The sequence below is a fragment of the Zingiber officinale genome, chromosome 8A (assembly GCF_018446385.1).
Source record: "Zingiber officinale cultivar Zhangliang chromosome 8A, Zo_v1.1, whole genome shotgun sequence".
NCBI lineage: Eukaryota > Viridiplantae > Streptophyta > Magnoliopsida > Zingiberales > Zingiberaceae > Zingiber > Zingiber officinale.
The window spans coordinates 126695286-126713289 of NC_056000.1; the positions used below are offsets into that span (position 1 = coordinate 126695286).

Consider the following 18004-nt stretch of genomic DNA (forward strand, 5'->3'; position numbering starts at 1 on the left):
TAGTGGTAGATCAGACAGGTGTGTGGCCCGTTGGCTCCGCTGGTCCGGTGACTCGCGGTAGCCGGCAGTACGCTGCTTCGTCTCGGTTTAGTGTACAGCTGCGGTAGCCGCAGTGCGCTGACTGCTTGGCCCGCTGGTCCGCCACGGTAGTGACGCAACAGAGTAGGCAGAGATTCTTCCCGCCATCGTACCGTGAGACGAGAGCATCGAGCCCCCATTTACGATGGGGTGGAGGATAGGTGTACTCCGACAAGATCCCGCCCACTCGGCCACCATCGTGAGTAGTGACGCCGAGTGCATGGTCACAACCTACCCACCTGGCCTCACCATCAGTGTGAGACGGTCGATCGCGCCGAGGTGACCATGCCATGGCATCATACGATCGATGCATTTATCGCTTATGTCACGCTTTTATTCACGATTGGTGGATGCATATGTTCGATATGCACATGTGATTTATGACACTCTCTGACGACCCTTTGTTTCGATAGAGTTCCCGTGAGTATGCCTTCCCGCTACTTTCGCTTTACATTTTCCTATATGATTAGAAGTCAGATTTCATGTTTATCATAGATATATCTTATCGGCATGTTTATCGTATTCACGAGTTGTTGAACTCACCCCGGACACTATCTTTTCGTGTACCTAGCATGGAGTTGCTTGAGTATCCTCGCCTGCTTGGCCCACGCCACATCGTAAGATATGTCTCCATTTTTTTGTTTATTTTATCTCGTATATGATATGTGTAATCGCCTCAGGTTCCTGCTTTCCTGAGTGTTGTGTCAGGTGGTGTAAGCCTAGCCAGCAAGCATATTTTGTTTTGGTTGAACTTGTCTTTATGTCTTCCCACCGTGTTAGTTTTGATTTCACCGAGTGGGTCGAAAAATATATATAACCGCGTGGTTGTTGTTATATTTGTCCACCCGTGTAGGTCTGAGAAAATTAACTGCAAGATCTGTACGGTGGACAATCTCAAACTTTTCTACATCTCACAAATACCTCACCACACGGCTGGAATAATAACAACAAAATAAAACATCACCACGCAGCTATATATAATCAAACAAAGTAGTAATACTCGACTCAAAACCACCCTACTCAACTACACTCAGAAAGCTCAAAACCGACGAACTCACCTCTTCGGCCGGCAGGCACGTAGTAAAAAAAAACACATCGAATAAAAATCCATCATCATCACAAAATCCATACAACAACCAAGTATCCAAACAAACCAAGTCCACACATAATCAATAAATGAAAACAAAACTAAACGATATATAAACCATCGAGGTCTCAGAGATCTAAGACTACGCCGGGACTAGCGATCGAACTCCTCCCGACAAAGAACATCCCGAAATATACCAACAATGGAGGCGGGTGAGTCCAACACTCAGCAGTACAATTGATATGCAGTAAAGAAATAACACTCAAGACTAATCACGCCTACCTCCGATAAAAATAAAGGTAAATGCAAACCAAGAAGACAGGAGAGAATCAGACTAACCAGACCCGATATAAGGACAAACAATCCGAAAGGTATAGAATGTATGCATGTCAAACATGGTATCCAAACAATACGCAGCATATAAATGCAACAATCACAATCACAAACAATAAATGATCATGCATATGATGTCAATGTCGGTCACCCTGACGCCATCAACCAACTCACAACAAAAGTGGGACCAAGTGGGTAGATAACCGCAGACTCAAAGAACACTACTCCCGATGAGTGATCGAGGGACGGATCGTCCGAGTACATACGCATTCCTACCCCAAATCATAAACGGGGAGCGAATGCCTCATCTCCTAGACGCTATGACGGGAGGAATTCTAACGTACACGTCAGCACACACTACCCCCGAGCGGATCAACGGAGCACCGAAGAGTCAAACCGACGGTTACCACCGTGTCACGCTACCCACGAGCGCCACAACGAAGCACCGAACAGTGATGAAAACTGGCAAAGTGCTCAACAATAATGGAGCAATCTATCGCACAGCATGCGATCATGCAAATGGTGCATGTCACTAAGCATGGTAATATACTAAACCAACCTCTAGACATATAACAATGGGCACCATAGTGAATAAATCATATCAAGGTATACTAATCAAATAAGGTATCAAACCTAGGTCCTGACATGGTAAAACATGGTTATATCACTACCCATGAGCATGATAGATCGGTACAAGATCAATACGAGATGCAAACAAACAATCAATCAAGCAGGAAACATGTATCGGGCAGTGATTAACCGAAACAAATAAGAAAACACAATTAATGCAAATTGTTAATTTCATTACTAAGCATATCAAAGACAATAAGTCAAAAGTACCCGCCTCCGATAAAATGATCCAAATCTAACTCCGAGATACTCGTCTCGCGTCAAAGTCGTGTGGCATCAAACATAATGTCTAGTTTAGCTAATTTATCATACAACCATTAGCCAAACTAAATTCTAATCCATCGACCAACTAGGGTTAGCTTCATTAACCCTAATTACACCTTTAGATTTATTTCTAAACTTAAGTTAACAACTTTTGCTAACACAACTAGAAATCATCTACAACGAAGACCACAACCCTAAACCTTACCTCAAGTTCCACAGCTTTATTCAAGAACAAGAAGATGCTGGAATTGAAGAGTTACTGCCCCATTTAGGTTGATTGCTGCTGTAATAAAGGAATGCTGGAATGAGGGCTGCCGTTAAGGGCTGTTGGCTGCTGGAATTCTTCACTGTTCGGATCAAAAAGATCAAGAAATCAACTTCCAAACCACAACCAAATTTCCATAATAACTTGAGCACTTTACCTCTTCCTTTACGGCCTGAAATGACCAAAAACCGGACAAAGCTGCCACTGGAAGCCCTAATGCCAGAAACTCAAGCTGATAACAAGGTGGTTGCTGGCACTCACGACTACGCTAGATCACAAGGGCAGTGGCGGCGAAGGACACCGCAGGAGAGCGGTGTCGATGATGGCTAGAGCAGAATGGGACGGCGGCGCTGCAAATCTAGGGCACAGCGTTGCCACTTCGTCGGCTCGGCTTGGCTCGCTGTACGCTGACCAGCACTTCTTCTGCTCGGCATGTCTCGCTGTTCGGGGGATCGACACTTCTCCGCTCGACCTATCATCTGACGGCGCAGTCTGCTCATCCGAGGCATTCTGCACGGCCTGCTCGCGAAGGCGAAGCCCTTGGCTGGGAGGTTTTGTACGCGGAGAGGGAGAAGGAACCGCTCGGTTAGGGCTCGGGAGAAGCTTGGCGTCGGCGCGAGTTCGGCAGGGAGAAAGGAATCAGCGGGGAAAATAAAAAAAAGAATAAGGAAAAAGGAATTTATAAAATAAACAATTTCTCACTTAAATGGGTAGCCTAAATAGGCTTTCCCGGATCCCAAATCTTATCCCCGTTAACTCGTCCATACAAGCTCCGAAAAATTCCCGAAAAATTTCCAAAAATTCCAAAAAAATTCCCTTATTAATATTTCCTATTTTCCGGTATTTTACATTCTCCCCCACTAATAAAAATTTGGTCCCCAAATTTCGTTATCTACTATCAGCAAGTACTAACAATAGGTAAAGCATAAATGCTGAACGATAAATAAAATCACATACCTCATGTGAAAAGGTGGGGATATCGAGCTCGGATTGTATCCTCAAGCTCCCAAGTAGCCTCCTCATCCGAATGATGCTGTCATCCGACTTTAACCAGCCGGATAGTCTTGTTCCGCAACTGACGCTCTTTCCGGTCGAGAATCCGTACCGGAACCTCCTCATATGTAATGTCAGGCTGAACTGGAACTGAGATATCTGCCAGCACATGCGTCGGGTCGGGCACATATCTCCTCAGCATCGATACGTGGAATACATCGTGAACTCCTGACAGGGACGGTGGTAGTGCCAGTCGATAAGCTACCGCTCCGATCCTCTCCAAGATCTCGAAAGGGCCAATGTACAGCGAAGCTAGCTTACCTCTGAGTCACCCCTTTCGTGGGTGAAACTCGCAGACATACACGGTCGCCAACAGAGAACTCTAGTGGTCTGGCTCCGATCAAGATAACTCTCCTAGCGGTCTCGCCTCGACATCCTCCGTCTGATAAGACGGACCAACTCCGATCCTCGTGAACTCCATGAGGTCCCAACAATGGGCCTCTCCAACCTCATCCCGCAGGTTAGTGTCCAATAAGGTCTACCATACAACACCTCAAACGGTGTCATCCGGATAATCGAACGGAAGCCGTTGTAAGCAATCTCTACTAACGGCAGATGGTCCTCCCAATCGCCTCCAAATCCATAACACACGACCTTAGCGGATCCTCTAAAGTCCGAATGGTCCGCTGACTATCCATCCGTCTGAGGATGGAAAACTATGCTAAATGTAGCGTGCCCAAGGATCGCCGCAGACTCACAAAACGAGATACGAACCGGTCTCTATCCGAAATAATAGTCAACGGAATACCACGTGATCCGATAATCTCCCCAAAAACAGATCTACCAATCGATCCAGAAATCGCCTTCCGGATCGCTATCTAGCACGCCGGATTGGTTAATCGATCAACAATTACCCAAATCGCGTCATGGTCTCGTCGTGTCCTCGCAAACCTACCACAAAGTCCATAGTAATGTGTTCTCATTTCCACCCAGGATTAGGAATTGCTGAATTAAGCCGGCAGATCTTTGGTGCTCGACCTTCACTTGCTAACTGACAAGACATCTAGCTACAAAATCTGCGATGTCTTCATGTCGTCCTTCATGTCGTTCCACCAATAGAAACACCTCAAATCTTGGTGCATATGGGTACCGTCTAGGCGAATCGCAAATCGAGAGCGATGAGCCTCCTGAAGTAACTCCTGTAAGACTGGATGAAACTGAGGTACGCATAATCTGCCTCGGCAGTGTATAACACCCTCCTGGTCTCGTGTGAACTCGGTCTGCTGCCCGGAAGCTATCTGGCTGCAAATAAATTGCAAATACTGATCAGCAGCCTAGGGCTCTCGTATCCTCGTCCTGATCAACGACTGAGCACCCATGGTACCAAAGTACCCTACTCTGTTTGTCCTTACCCCTCAATGACCAAATCGGAGGAACCTTAAATCAAGTTTGTGACCACAACTCGATGGCAAACTAAAGTCCCTCCGGACTTCCTGCTAAGCGCATCGGCAACCACATTAGCTCTCTCCGGGTGATAGCTAATGGTACAATCATAATCCTTCAGGAACTCCATCCATCTTCTCCGTCGGAGATTAAGTTCCTTCCAAGTAAACAGATATTTGAGACTCTTATGGTCAGTGAGAATCTCAAATGTAACGCTATATAAATAATATCGCCAAATCTTCATGGCAAAATAATGACGATTTGCTCCAGATCATGTACAGGTAGTTCTTCTCATGTTCCTTCAATCGACGAGAAGGATAGGAGACTACCATATCGTGCTGCATCAGTCAAACCCTGAATAGATGCGTCGGTGCAGAGGACATATCCGTCCTCTCCGGAAGATAAAACCAAAATCGGAGCCAACACTAGTCTCCGCTCAACTCCTAGAAGTTGGTCTTGTCATCCTTAGTCCAAGTGAACTTCACGCCTTTCCAGATCAGACGTGTCAGTGACATAGCTATCCAAGAGAAACCCTCAACGTATCTCCGGAAATATCGAGCCAAACAAAGGAAGTTGCGAGCCTCTTCTATAGACTCCGTCTACTTCCAACGGTAACAACCTCAATCACCTGTGAAACCACGGTATACTCCTACTGGTGACCGTGTGTCTCAAACATCTGACAGAAGACAACCAAAATACACACTACTGAACTTCACATATAGACGTTTTCATCGAAACATCTCCGTAACTATGCAAAGATAAAGTGCGTAACTCACCGTGGATCCGAAATAGATCACAACACCGTCAACAAAGACAATGGAAACCGATCCAAACATCCTGGGAATACCAAAATCATCAAGTCTCTGAAAACATCTAAGGTTTCCCAAACGCTAGTGGTAAAATCATGACCCATAATGTCCATATCACAGACATTTCTAACCATAAGATCCCCCAGTGTGAGAGCAACGCTCCATCACAGAAAATACCACATATGTGGGAGCAACGCTCTACCACAAGAAATCCTCAATATGTAGGAGTAACACTCCACTACAAATAATTTGAAATATGTATCGTAATAAATATAGGGGCAATGCTTCGCTACAAGCAATCCGTAATATGTGGGAGTAATTCTACACCACAAAATAATACATAAGTACCCCAAGGAACCTAACTATCCAGCTAGAGACTGTACAAGATCTCTCTACCACAAATCACTGTGGTTAGCCTAGGCTATAACAACCTAGTAACCTAATCAAATCCATCATCAACTCTATCAGCATCCTAGTGGGTCATCCACTGATAGGAGAATTAGTTGATGAGTTAGTCCAACAAATAACATAATGCAGTCACTCCACATTCTGCATTCAGCATAAGTAGAATCATCATGCTGCCACCAATATATAACTAGCACACGTGCTCACACAACATATGTATGATCGACATAATCCTCCAATTAGTACACACCAAACATACTCCCAACATAGGTATAAATCATCGTGATATCTCCAATAATGCATACCGAACCCGTGTGCAAAATCAACATAGGCAAAATCAACAATACACCTCAAATAACCTCACACGGCATATATATACCTATACCAAGAGTATAATCAACGTAATACTTCCAACAAAACCTAATAGACACAAGCGCATCCACAAATCAAATATAATCAATAAGATACCTCAAATATTACACCGAATACATCTGCACATATCACAACTTAGATTAAATCGATAAGATACATCCAATAAAACACTCAAACATATGTGCACATTCCACAACATAGTTTTTAACTGACAAATACCTCCAATAAACAATCAGACATGTATGCCTATCCACTCGGGTATAATCTACTAGAAACCCGCAATAATCATATGTATAAATGTGTACGACCCAAAAGATAAAGTCAGAATTCAAGAACATCAAGACACTTTTATTTTATCCTCAAAATATCAGCCCACATAATATCGGATGAATAAGTCTCTACTCCCCATGAGAGCAAATTAATATTCCAAACATCAAATCATTATTTATCCACATAGTCCAATTTCAGAGGAAGCAAATATCAATTTTATCATCCTGTTATCTAACCACAACTAACCAGATTTATTAAAATTCATAGGTACACTAAACCATAAACTCTCTAACACCCGATTTATAATCTGATCACCAACTATAAACATCAAACCTGTGAATATCATACATGACACTCACTATGTCACCATCAACAACAACCCAAATAATAGATCATCAAAATAGTTATCCACATAACATTTACTCTCATAATTCATTAAAAATCAACACATCACAATATCTGATCTCCCAATATCCCTCAACCTCAAATCATTCTCAACAATGATCAAACATGATAACTCTCCAATGACCAATTTTCATCGTATCGGATACCCTAATATCCAAAAGATACGAGTATAAAAACTCTACTGGCTAAGTCCACAGGAATATATAGGTATCATCCATTACCCAGCTAACAATAGCAGAGGTTGGTATGTGCCTCCAACTCCTACTAGTAGTAACAGAAACTAAAACTACTAGTGGTAAGATATATAAAATCACCAGAGACTATAATCCTTGATCTCTATTAAGGTCAACCATGCTCAATGGCTAACCTATCACATGTAATATGTGTTACAACAACCAGACAAGTATTAAATAAAGAATCCTAATACATGTCATAAACTATAAAATTAAACATCATACCTAATTACTGTCTGGAGATGTTCCGTCCTGTCCAATCCCCAATTTCTGACCTCAAAATTCGAACGAGGAAATCACGGAATCCATATAAATCGAAACTAAGTCCAAAACATAACCATAACGGAAATCCGTACAAACCGAAATAGACATCCAAAAATCCGAACACCAAAAGCGGTATCATAACCCGCTCCGATACCAATAAATTGGTATCGATAAATCTAAAATCCATAATACAAAATCAAACAAGTATCGCCAACTTGGCGCTCTGATACCAAATAAATTGGTATCAGTTATCCCAAACATCCAAAATACGAAAACAAAAGATCGTATGCGTGCTCGATACCACTAAATTGTCACGCCCCTGAGGAGTCCCCGTCCGAGAAAATTTCAACATCTCCCTGTACGACAATCTGAAACTTTTCTACATCTCACAAATACCTCACCCACAGCGGCCGGAATAATAACAACAAAATAAAACATCACCACGCAGCTATATATAATCAAATAAAGTAGTAATGACTCAAAACCACCCTACTCAACTACACTCGTAAAGCTCAAAACCGACGAACTCACCTCTTCTGCCGTCCAGGCAGGCACGTAGTAAAAAAACACATCGAATAAAAATCCATCATCATCACAAAATCCATACAACAACCAAGTATCCAAACAAACCAAGTCCACACATAATCAATAAATGAAAAACAAAACTAAACGATATATAAACCATCGAGGTCTCCAGAGATCTAAGACTACGCCGGGACTAGCGATCGAACTCCTCCCGACAAAGAACATCCCGAAATATACCAACAAGAGGCGGGTGAGTCCAACACTCAGCAGTACAATTGATATGCAAAGTAAAGAAATAACACCTAGCACTAATCACGCGTATCCTGATAAAAATAAAGGTAAATGCAAACCAAGAAGACAGAGAGAATCAGACTAACCAGACTCAGATAAGGACAAACAAATCAAAGGTATAAGACCAGATGACCAAACATAGGTATCCAAACAATATGCAGATATAAATGCAACAATCATAATCACAAACAATAAATGCATCATGCATATGATGTCAATGTGACGTCAGTCAGCTAACTCACAACAAAAGTGGGACCATGGTGGTCAGACAACCGTGCACTCAAAGAACACTACTCCCGATGAGTGATCGAGTGGACGGATGCTGTCGGAGCACCTCCTACCCCAAATCATAAATGGGGAGCGAATGCCTCATCTCCTGACGCTATGACGGGAGGAATTCTAACGTACACTGGCCACACTACCCCCGAGCGGATCAACGAGCACCGAAGAGTCAAACCGACGTATTACCACGGTCACGCTACCCATGAGCGTCACAACGGAGCACCGAACAGTGATGAAAACTGGCAAAGTGCTCAACAATAATGGAGCAATCTATCGCACAGCATGCGATCATGCAAATGGTGCATGTCACTAAGCATGGTAATATATTAAACCAACCTTTGGACATATAACAATGGGCACCATAGAGAATAAATCATATCAAGGTATACTGATCAAATAAGGTATCAAACCTAGGTCCCGACATGGTAAAACATGGTTATATCACTACCCATGAGCATGATAGATCGATACAAGATCAATACGAAATGAAATCAAACAATCAATCAAACAGGTAACATGTGTTGGGCAGTGATTAACCGAAATAAATAGGAAACACAATTAATGCAACATATTATTTCATTACTAAGCATATCAAAGACAATAAGTCAAAAGTACCCGCCTCCGATAAAAGAAAGGTCCAATACCGACTCCGAGATACTCGTTTCGCGTCAAAGTCCTGCGGTATCAAACAAAATGTCTAGTTTAGCTAATTTATCATACAACCATTAGCCAAACTAAATTCTAATCCATTGACCAACTAGGGTTAGCTTCATTAACCCTAATTACACCTTTAGATTTATTTCTAAACTTAAGTTAACAACTTTTGCTAACACAACTAGAAATCATCTACAACGAAGACCACAACCCTAAACCCTACCTCAAGTTCCACAGCTTTATTCAAGAACAAGAAGATGCTGGAATTGAAGAGTTACTGCCCCATTTAGGTTGATTGCTGCTGGAACAAAGGAATGCTGGAATGAGGGCTGCCGTTAAGGGTTGTTGGCTGCTGGAATTCTTCACTGTTCGGATCAAAAAGATCAAGAAATCAACTTCCAAACCACAACCAAATTTCCATAATAACTTGAGCACTTTACCTCTTCCTTTACTGCCTGAAATGACCAAAAACCGAACAAAGCTGCCACTGGAAGCCCTAATGCCAGAAACTCAAGCCGTTAACAAGGTGGTTGCTGGCACTCATGACTACGCTAGATCACAAGGGCAGTGGCGAGCGAAGGACACTGCAGGAGAGCAGTGTCGATGATGGCTAGAGCAGAATGGGACGGCGGCGCTGCAAATCTAGGGCACAGCGTTGCCCTAGTCCGTCGGCGTCGGCTGTGGCGACCAAAAGGCGCAATAGGGGCAAGGGAGGCAACGGCGGTTTGCTGCGGCGCTGGTTAGGGCAAAGAGATGGCTGAGAGGAATCGACACTTCTCCGTTCGACGGCGACAGACGGCGGAGAAGCTAGGGCACAGAGGTCGTCGGCAGAAGATGAAGAGAAGGGCGTGCGCGCTCGGGAAGGAAGAAGAAGGCGAAGCCCTTGGCTGGGAGGTTTTGTACGCGGAGAGGGAGAAGGAACCGCTCGGTTAGGGCTCGGGAGAAGCTTGGCGTCGGCGCGAGTTCGGCAGGGAGAAAGGAATCAGCGGGGAAAATAAAAAAAAGAATAAGGAAAAAGGAATTTATAAAATAAACAATTTCTCACTTAAATGGGTAGCCTAAATAGGCTTTCCCGGATCCCAAATCTTATCTCCGTTAACTCGTCCATACGAGCTCCGAAAAATTCCCAAAAAATTTTCAAAAATTCCAAAAAAATTTCCTTATTAATATTTCCTATTTTCCAGTATTTTACACCAGCCGTGTAGGCTGAGATTATTAACTGCGTGGTTGTGTATATATTCCAGCCGCATGTGGCTGATGTATATTGTGTCTGTAGAAATGCTTCAGATTGTCAGCCGTACAGGGGAGGTGCTGCCGAAATTTTCTTCGGACAGGGACTCCCTCGGGGCGTGACACTACTGATATATGGTGGATTGATAGTGGTGCTTCTGTACATATTACTTGTTTATCGCAGGGATTCTGTTTCGCGAGGAAGCTAAATAACGGAGAACACAATGTTTTGGTTAGAAATGGAAATAAAGTTCTAGTTGAAGCCGTAGGAACTCTCCCTTTGGTTTTGGAGAGTGATTTCAAACTGGATTTATTTGATACTGTTTATGTTCCCAGTATTACAAGAAACTGGCCTTATTTCAGTTTCTCGACTTGTCTCTCATGGTTATTTTGTCTTGTTTGAGAATAAAGGTTTTACCATTTTGTTAAACAACAAAATTGTTGGTTCTGGTATTTTAGAGGGAGACATCTTTAAATTATGTTTAAACGTTTCTTTTGCGAATTTATTGGTATCTATACATGAAAATTATACAGCCCAAATTAGCAACAAAAGAAAATTAATGGATGAGAATTCTTCAATTCTATGGCACGAACATTTGGGCCATATATCTCGGGATAGAATGCAATGTCTCATTAAAGATGGAATACTTCATTCATTAGATTTCTCTAATTTTGACACATGTATTAAGTGTATTAAAGGAACATTTGCACAAAAGAACAAACATGGCGCCACCAGAAGTAATGGACTATTAGAACTGATTCATACTGATATCAGTGGTCCTTATACTCTTGGTATTCATGGGCATCGCTATTTCATCACCTTTATTGATGACCACTCTCATTATGAATATATTTATCTCCTTCGTGAAAAAAATGAAGCACTCTAGGTTTTTAAGGATTATAAATCTGAAGTTGAAAACTAACTTGATCGAAAGTTTAAAGTGGTTCGATATGATAGAGGAGGAGAATATTATGGAAGATTCTCCGACTCACATCATAATCCTGGACCTTTTGCCTTATTTATGAAAGAATGTGGTATTATTGCTTAGGTTTCTATACGGGCATGCCTCAGCAAAATGATGTTGCTGAGAGACGTAATCGTACCCTTATGGATATAGTACGAAGTATGATATGCCAAACTTCTTTACTTGAGTATCTTTGGGTTGAGTCTCTTAAGACAGCTATGCATATACTAAATCGTGTTCCTACTAAAGCTATGCCTAAAACCCCTATGAATTATGGGCGTAAAGGAAACCAAATATTGGGTATATGCGTGTATGGGGATGTCCTGCAGAGGCTAAAATTTACAACCCAAATGTACGAAAGCTTGATCCTAAGACAATAAGTTTCTATTTCGTTGGTTACCTAGAACGTTCAAAGGGTTATCGATTTTATTGTCCATCACATACCACAAGAATAATCGAAACTAGACATGCAATATTTTTAGAAGATGTTGGTAATTGTGGTGATAGCATGTCTCACAAAAATATTCTTGAAGAGGAACGTGAAATTTTAAATGTTCCCATTATTTCAAGAGATTTGATTATTCCTGATTCCGTAGGAGAATCATCAAATAATGAGACGATGCCTAATGTTTCAGATCACGTTGATGAACCTTCTCCTATTATTGTTCATGACCCACCTTTACAAAGGTCAGAACGAGTAAGAAAGCCAACTACTCTTGATGGCTTTATCTATTTCGATGGTTGTGACAATTCTATTGGGAATGATCCCATATCATTTAATGATGTAATGACAAGTGACCAAACACCTTAATGGCTTGAATCCATTAACAAAGAGTAGACATCAATGAAATTAAATAATGTGTGGGACCTTTTATACTTACCTCAAGGATTCAAACCGATAGGTTGTAAGTCAGTTTTTAAAACCAAACTGAATCCTCAAGGAAATGCCGAATGGTACAAGGCCCATTTGGTTGCTAAAGGGTTTACGCAAAAAGAAGGTATTGATTATAATGAAACCTTCTCACCCGTGTCTAACAAGGATTTGTTCCATATAATTATGGTCCTTGTAGCACATTTTGACTTAGAACTACATCAAATGGATGTCAAAACTGCATTCCTTAATAGTTACTTGCATGAAAAATATTTATATGATGCAACCAGAAGGATTTCTGGTTGAGGGCAAGGAACAAATGGTATGCAAACTTAAGAAATCCATTTACTGTCTTAAGCAGTCATCTCGACAGTGGTATTTGAAGTTTCTAGAGGTGATCAACAAATTTGGTTTCAAGGAGAACGTTGTTGACTAATGCATTTTTATGCAAATCTGTGGGAGCAAATTTATCATTCTTGTACTGTATGTGGATGATATTTTACTTATCTGTAATGATTTAGCCATGTTACGAGAGATAAAAGATTTTCTATCAAGTAAATTTGATATGAAATGTAACGACCACCCTTCTTACTACTACTACACTCTAAGGATGACCGTTACTTGACTACTAACTCTACTTAACCGGTAGGATTAAAAATCACATGGAAACCCTTACCGAAAAATTCCGGCAGAATCTCCCTTGTACCGGTGACCATATTTAACAATACATGCAACTAATGAATAGCAGAAACAAAATAAAAACATACAATTAACTAACAGCGGAAGACTAAATGACTCATCTAATACATTCTTAATAAATGACAGTCTTAATAAATTCTTAAACTAAGTCCCAAGGCTTCCATAGTCCTGGCATCACACACCATCCGCGCCACCTTGTCGCCTTCCTTGCTAACCCTTTTCTTTTCATTTATCTGCAGTAAGAGGAAGTGTAGTCTATAAGCAAAATTTGCTTAGTAAGCGCTATCTAACTCACAAAAACACGAATGTGCATGTATACGAAAAGAACTAGGAACTATATGCTCTAAAAGAAATAAAGCATAAACATAACTGCTCATGTCAAACTAATAGCAAAGAAAAGCTAAGAAATCTACTCATGTGATTCTACTCGCTAATCATGCTACTCATCTAATAGGTAAACATGAAACTACTCATCCACTAGATAAACATGGTAGAATAAAGAACTAAACTTACTGAATTCTAAACACCTTCTGAATCTTATTCCACTTGTTTAAAGACTTATTCTTTAATACTTTATACTTATGTAAAACTCGTTTTACTTGTTCAAAAACTTATACTTATAATACTTCAAAATAATAATCAACTTCTTCTTGGGCCCAGGCTTAGTACCATCTTATGCGCGTTCCCTAATAGGTTGGGGTAGCGAGCCACCAATCCTAAAAGAGCAGACCTCGGTCTACCAGGGCCAAGACCTCGGAATTGTTTAACGACAAGCTCTTGGATGTCGGGTACTAGCCTCTTCTTAAAAGTAAAATACTTATAATCTTAATTACTTCTTCTTTAAATGCCTTGGCATTTTAATAGGCACCTTGTGTGCTAAAAATCCTTAAAGTCTCGACTTTGGGATCTACTTAAGGCCTCGGCCTTTTCTTTTTTTTCTTTAGCTTTCTTATACTTGTTCAAGTAAAATACTTGTTCTTATTAATACTTCTAATAAAAGATTGCTTCTTACAAAACTGAAATGTAAATACTTAAACAACCTAGAATTGAATGCTTAAACAAACAAAACTGAATCTGTTTAAGGTCACAAGCAACCTAAAAGCATAGAACTATCTCATACTAAAAAGAACTAAAACAATAATCCATAAAGAAAATCAAACCAAAAACTGAATTTGCTGGAATATCCATAAACTGATCATGCCCATTAAAGTGACAAGGAAGAACTTAAATCTGTGTTATTAATCAATCCCACATGCATTCAAAACTATAATAAAAGAAAGCTGCCGAAACTTAAAGAAACCACAGCATAACCAATCCTAACACGTCTAAATTTGATGTACTAATCATAAAGGTGAATGAATTCAAATTACATTCTCAAGCTATACCAATCATCTTCTTTCTTCCTTAAATACTTATTTCATTCCATCCTACTTGTGTGTCCTTTACATTACGAAATAGGCCACCTGGAATGTTATCTATACTTAACCCATAGTTCTACATATTATAGGAAGAATTAAAGCATCAAGGAAGTGAAGAACATGCAGTATGGTATATTATATTGGTGTTCCTCTTTCATGTTGCTCCTCTAATTGACAATGCTTAACTAAGTTTCTTTGGATATAAATCTGATACTACATGACAATCTAAAACTGCTTATACAAAAAAATTGATCATGAAAGGTCTAAGGCACGAAGGGTAGAGCTCCTCATCCTACAGGAAACCAATGGCACAGAACAATTGAAAACATAAAGCATACTGCAGCAGCAACGCAAAGAGGATATAAACATTGGTCTCTTTCTATTATAGCTACTCATAATCACCTAAAGGTTAGGATCATGAACAATTTATAAAGGCCAAAACATAATATCACTAGCATGGAAACCAAGCCAAACTTACAAGCTTTAGAAATCCTGGTCTAAACCGCAAAAGAACTAATTCTTAGGCATGCTTCCGCAGAAATAAAAAGAAACAGTAATTAAGCAAATCTGTGCAGCACAATCCGAAAACAGAGAAAGCAAAGGAACTCATGCAAAGCTTCGGAAACAAGGAGGGAATCAAAGATTAAACCTCGGAGCTATCCTACTGCAGGTGAGTAGCAACTTACCTATCCTTGGACTCAAACCGAGAAGAAAGGAAGGTTCTAGGGTTCGGGCAGCTCAAATTCCTGCTCTTCTTCGTGCTTACAGCTTCTCCTCGACGAGAAGTGGAGAAAACCCCTCGGAGAACTTTGGCCGGCCGCCGGAAAACAAAGCCTAGCTCGGCTGCGATTTCGCCCAAGCAGGAATCGCCCGCACAGCGCCGTCGCGAGAGGAGAAGGAGAGAAAGGTTTCGGTCACGGGATAATTAATCCCTAACTTATCCCTCTTTTATAACCTAAAGTTTATGGCTTAAGACTATTTCGCTATTAATTTGTTCACGAAATAATCGTGGGACAGTTGGTTAGCCCGCTCCGCTTAAAGCTTCGGTTTGGCCGAGGTTGTGGCTTCGAAATTCGGCCAACTCCTATTTCTTCCTTCGTTTCTACTTATAACTTAAATAAACTTTTCATAAATTTATTATGAAAACTTGTCTGGTCTGTTGGTTAAGCGAATCTCTACTTAACCCGAGGTTCACAGTTCGAATCTCGGCTTAATTTCTTATTTTTTGCAACTTGTTCCTTTTGGTAAAAATACCAAACGAAATCCAAAAATTACATAAAAATACTCTATAAATTCCTAAAAATCTCTAGAATTTTTCTAAAGCATTTCTAGATTTTAATAAGATCTTTTAGGACTTCAAATCATGAAATTTGGGGTGTTACATGAAAGATCTTAGTGAAGCCTCTTATGCTATAGGCATTGAAAATCATTGGGATAGATCTCGTGGTATGTTGGGTCTATCTCAAAGAGCCTATATTGAAAAGGTTCTAAAAAGATTCAACATGCATAATTGTTCTTCCATAGTTGCACCGGTCTATAAAGGTGACAGGTTCAGTTTATCACAGTGTCTTAGGACCCCGTTGGCGCTTAATGAGATGGAGCAATTTCCTTACGCATCTACTGTAAGAAGTCTAATGTATGCTCAAGTGTGTACGCATCCAGATATCATATATATTGTTGGCATGCTTGCTCGATACCAAATTAATCTAGCAATGGATCATTGGAAGAATGCTAAGAAAGTTATGCGATACTTACAGGGTACAAAGATTTCATGCTCATTTATAGGAGATCATATTTTCTCGAGGCCATTGGATATTCTGATTCTAACTACGCAGGATGCGTCAATACTAGAAAATCTACATCTGGATATGTTTTTATGTTATCTGGAGCACCTGTTTCGTGGAAAAGTACAAAGCAGACTATTACACCTTCTTCTACCATGGAAGCGGAATTTGTAGCATGTTATGAAGCGTCGTGCCATACTATATGGATTAAAATTTTTATCATGGGGCTTAAAGTGGTGAATTCTATGTCCAGATCACTGAAAATATTCTACGACAACCAAGCTGCCGTATCCTTTCTAAGAACAACAAGTCAAGTAGTGCTTCCAAGCATATTGACATTAAGTACCTTGTTGTGAAGGAAAGGATCCAAAACGAGTTAATATCCATTGAGCACATTAGTACTAGTACTATGGTGGTGGATCCATTGACAAAAGCCTTGTCTCCCAAGATGTTTCGCGAGCATGTGCATAACTTGGGACTTTTTGCAAGCTTTAATTTTGAGAGGGCATTTATTTGATTTGGGTATTGATTTGTGATCACATTTGTAATGTTTTGGATCTTATTTATGATCATGTGATTTATTGTTTTTATTTGCGCATTAACGTTAAGCATTATAAATAAATCACTGAAGGACCACTTATGTTTATTAAACCATAACATCGATAGTATAAGATTGTGAGTTAGGAACGAATCTATTACATATGATTTTCGATTTCGGCCTATATCCGATCAAACATTTAGATGATGTGGATTATTAAGGATATAATGTTACCGGTATATTAAACCCATTTTGGAGCTAATTATGTCCTTTGGCCAAGTGGGAGAATGTTGGATTCGACGGGGTCCAATTCATGATGTTAGCCTAAAGATTATAATTATTAGGTTATTCCTTAATAATTTATTTAATTAGCCAAATTACTAAAGTCTTGATGGACGGACTAGTGATTGTATTTCTTATTGGGCCGGTCCCACCTCTTACTCTACTTATTAAGAATTAGGGTTTGTTGTTATAAATAGACACTTAGGTCTAGCCTATTTGGATGCTTCTTACATACTCTTACACACGAAGGCATACGACAACTCTAAGAAGTACACACGGGAATCCATCTCCCCTTGTAGAGCGAAAGAGGTGAAGATCGAGTCTTCAATTATGTCGGAGCTCAACGTCGATAATTCTTATTCTCTAAATTCGTTCATATACTTGATAAGATTCACTTTACAGTAGAAATCTTGATTATGGGATCAAGCTTATGTCACGTTCTACCATCTTAAAATATATCTTACAAAAAAATATCCAAAATTTTCCCATCAGGGAAAAATAATTTGCTAACTCACTATCAATTTTCGTAAAACTTCAATGCTTCTTTTGAAGAAGATGAATCTTTCATATTGTTTGCTGTATGCCTTCTTTTTATTATGATCAGGACCGAGCCT

General features: G+C 40.3%; 1 long non-coding RNA gene across 1 annotated transcript; it reads right to left on the bottom strand.

Annotated features, from left to right (window-relative positions):
• Nucleotides 1–9567: 9567 nt before the first annotated feature.
• On the bottom strand, nt 9568–10643 carry LOC122012779. Its single transcript, XR_006120320.1, has 3 exons — nt 10044–10643; nt 9827–9968; nt 9568–9625 (listed from the first exon to the last, which is right to left on the bottom strand). It is a non-coding gene; the product is annotated as an uncharacterized LOC122012779 (long non-coding RNA).
• Between the last annotated feature and the right edge of the window lie 7361 nt (nt 10644–18004).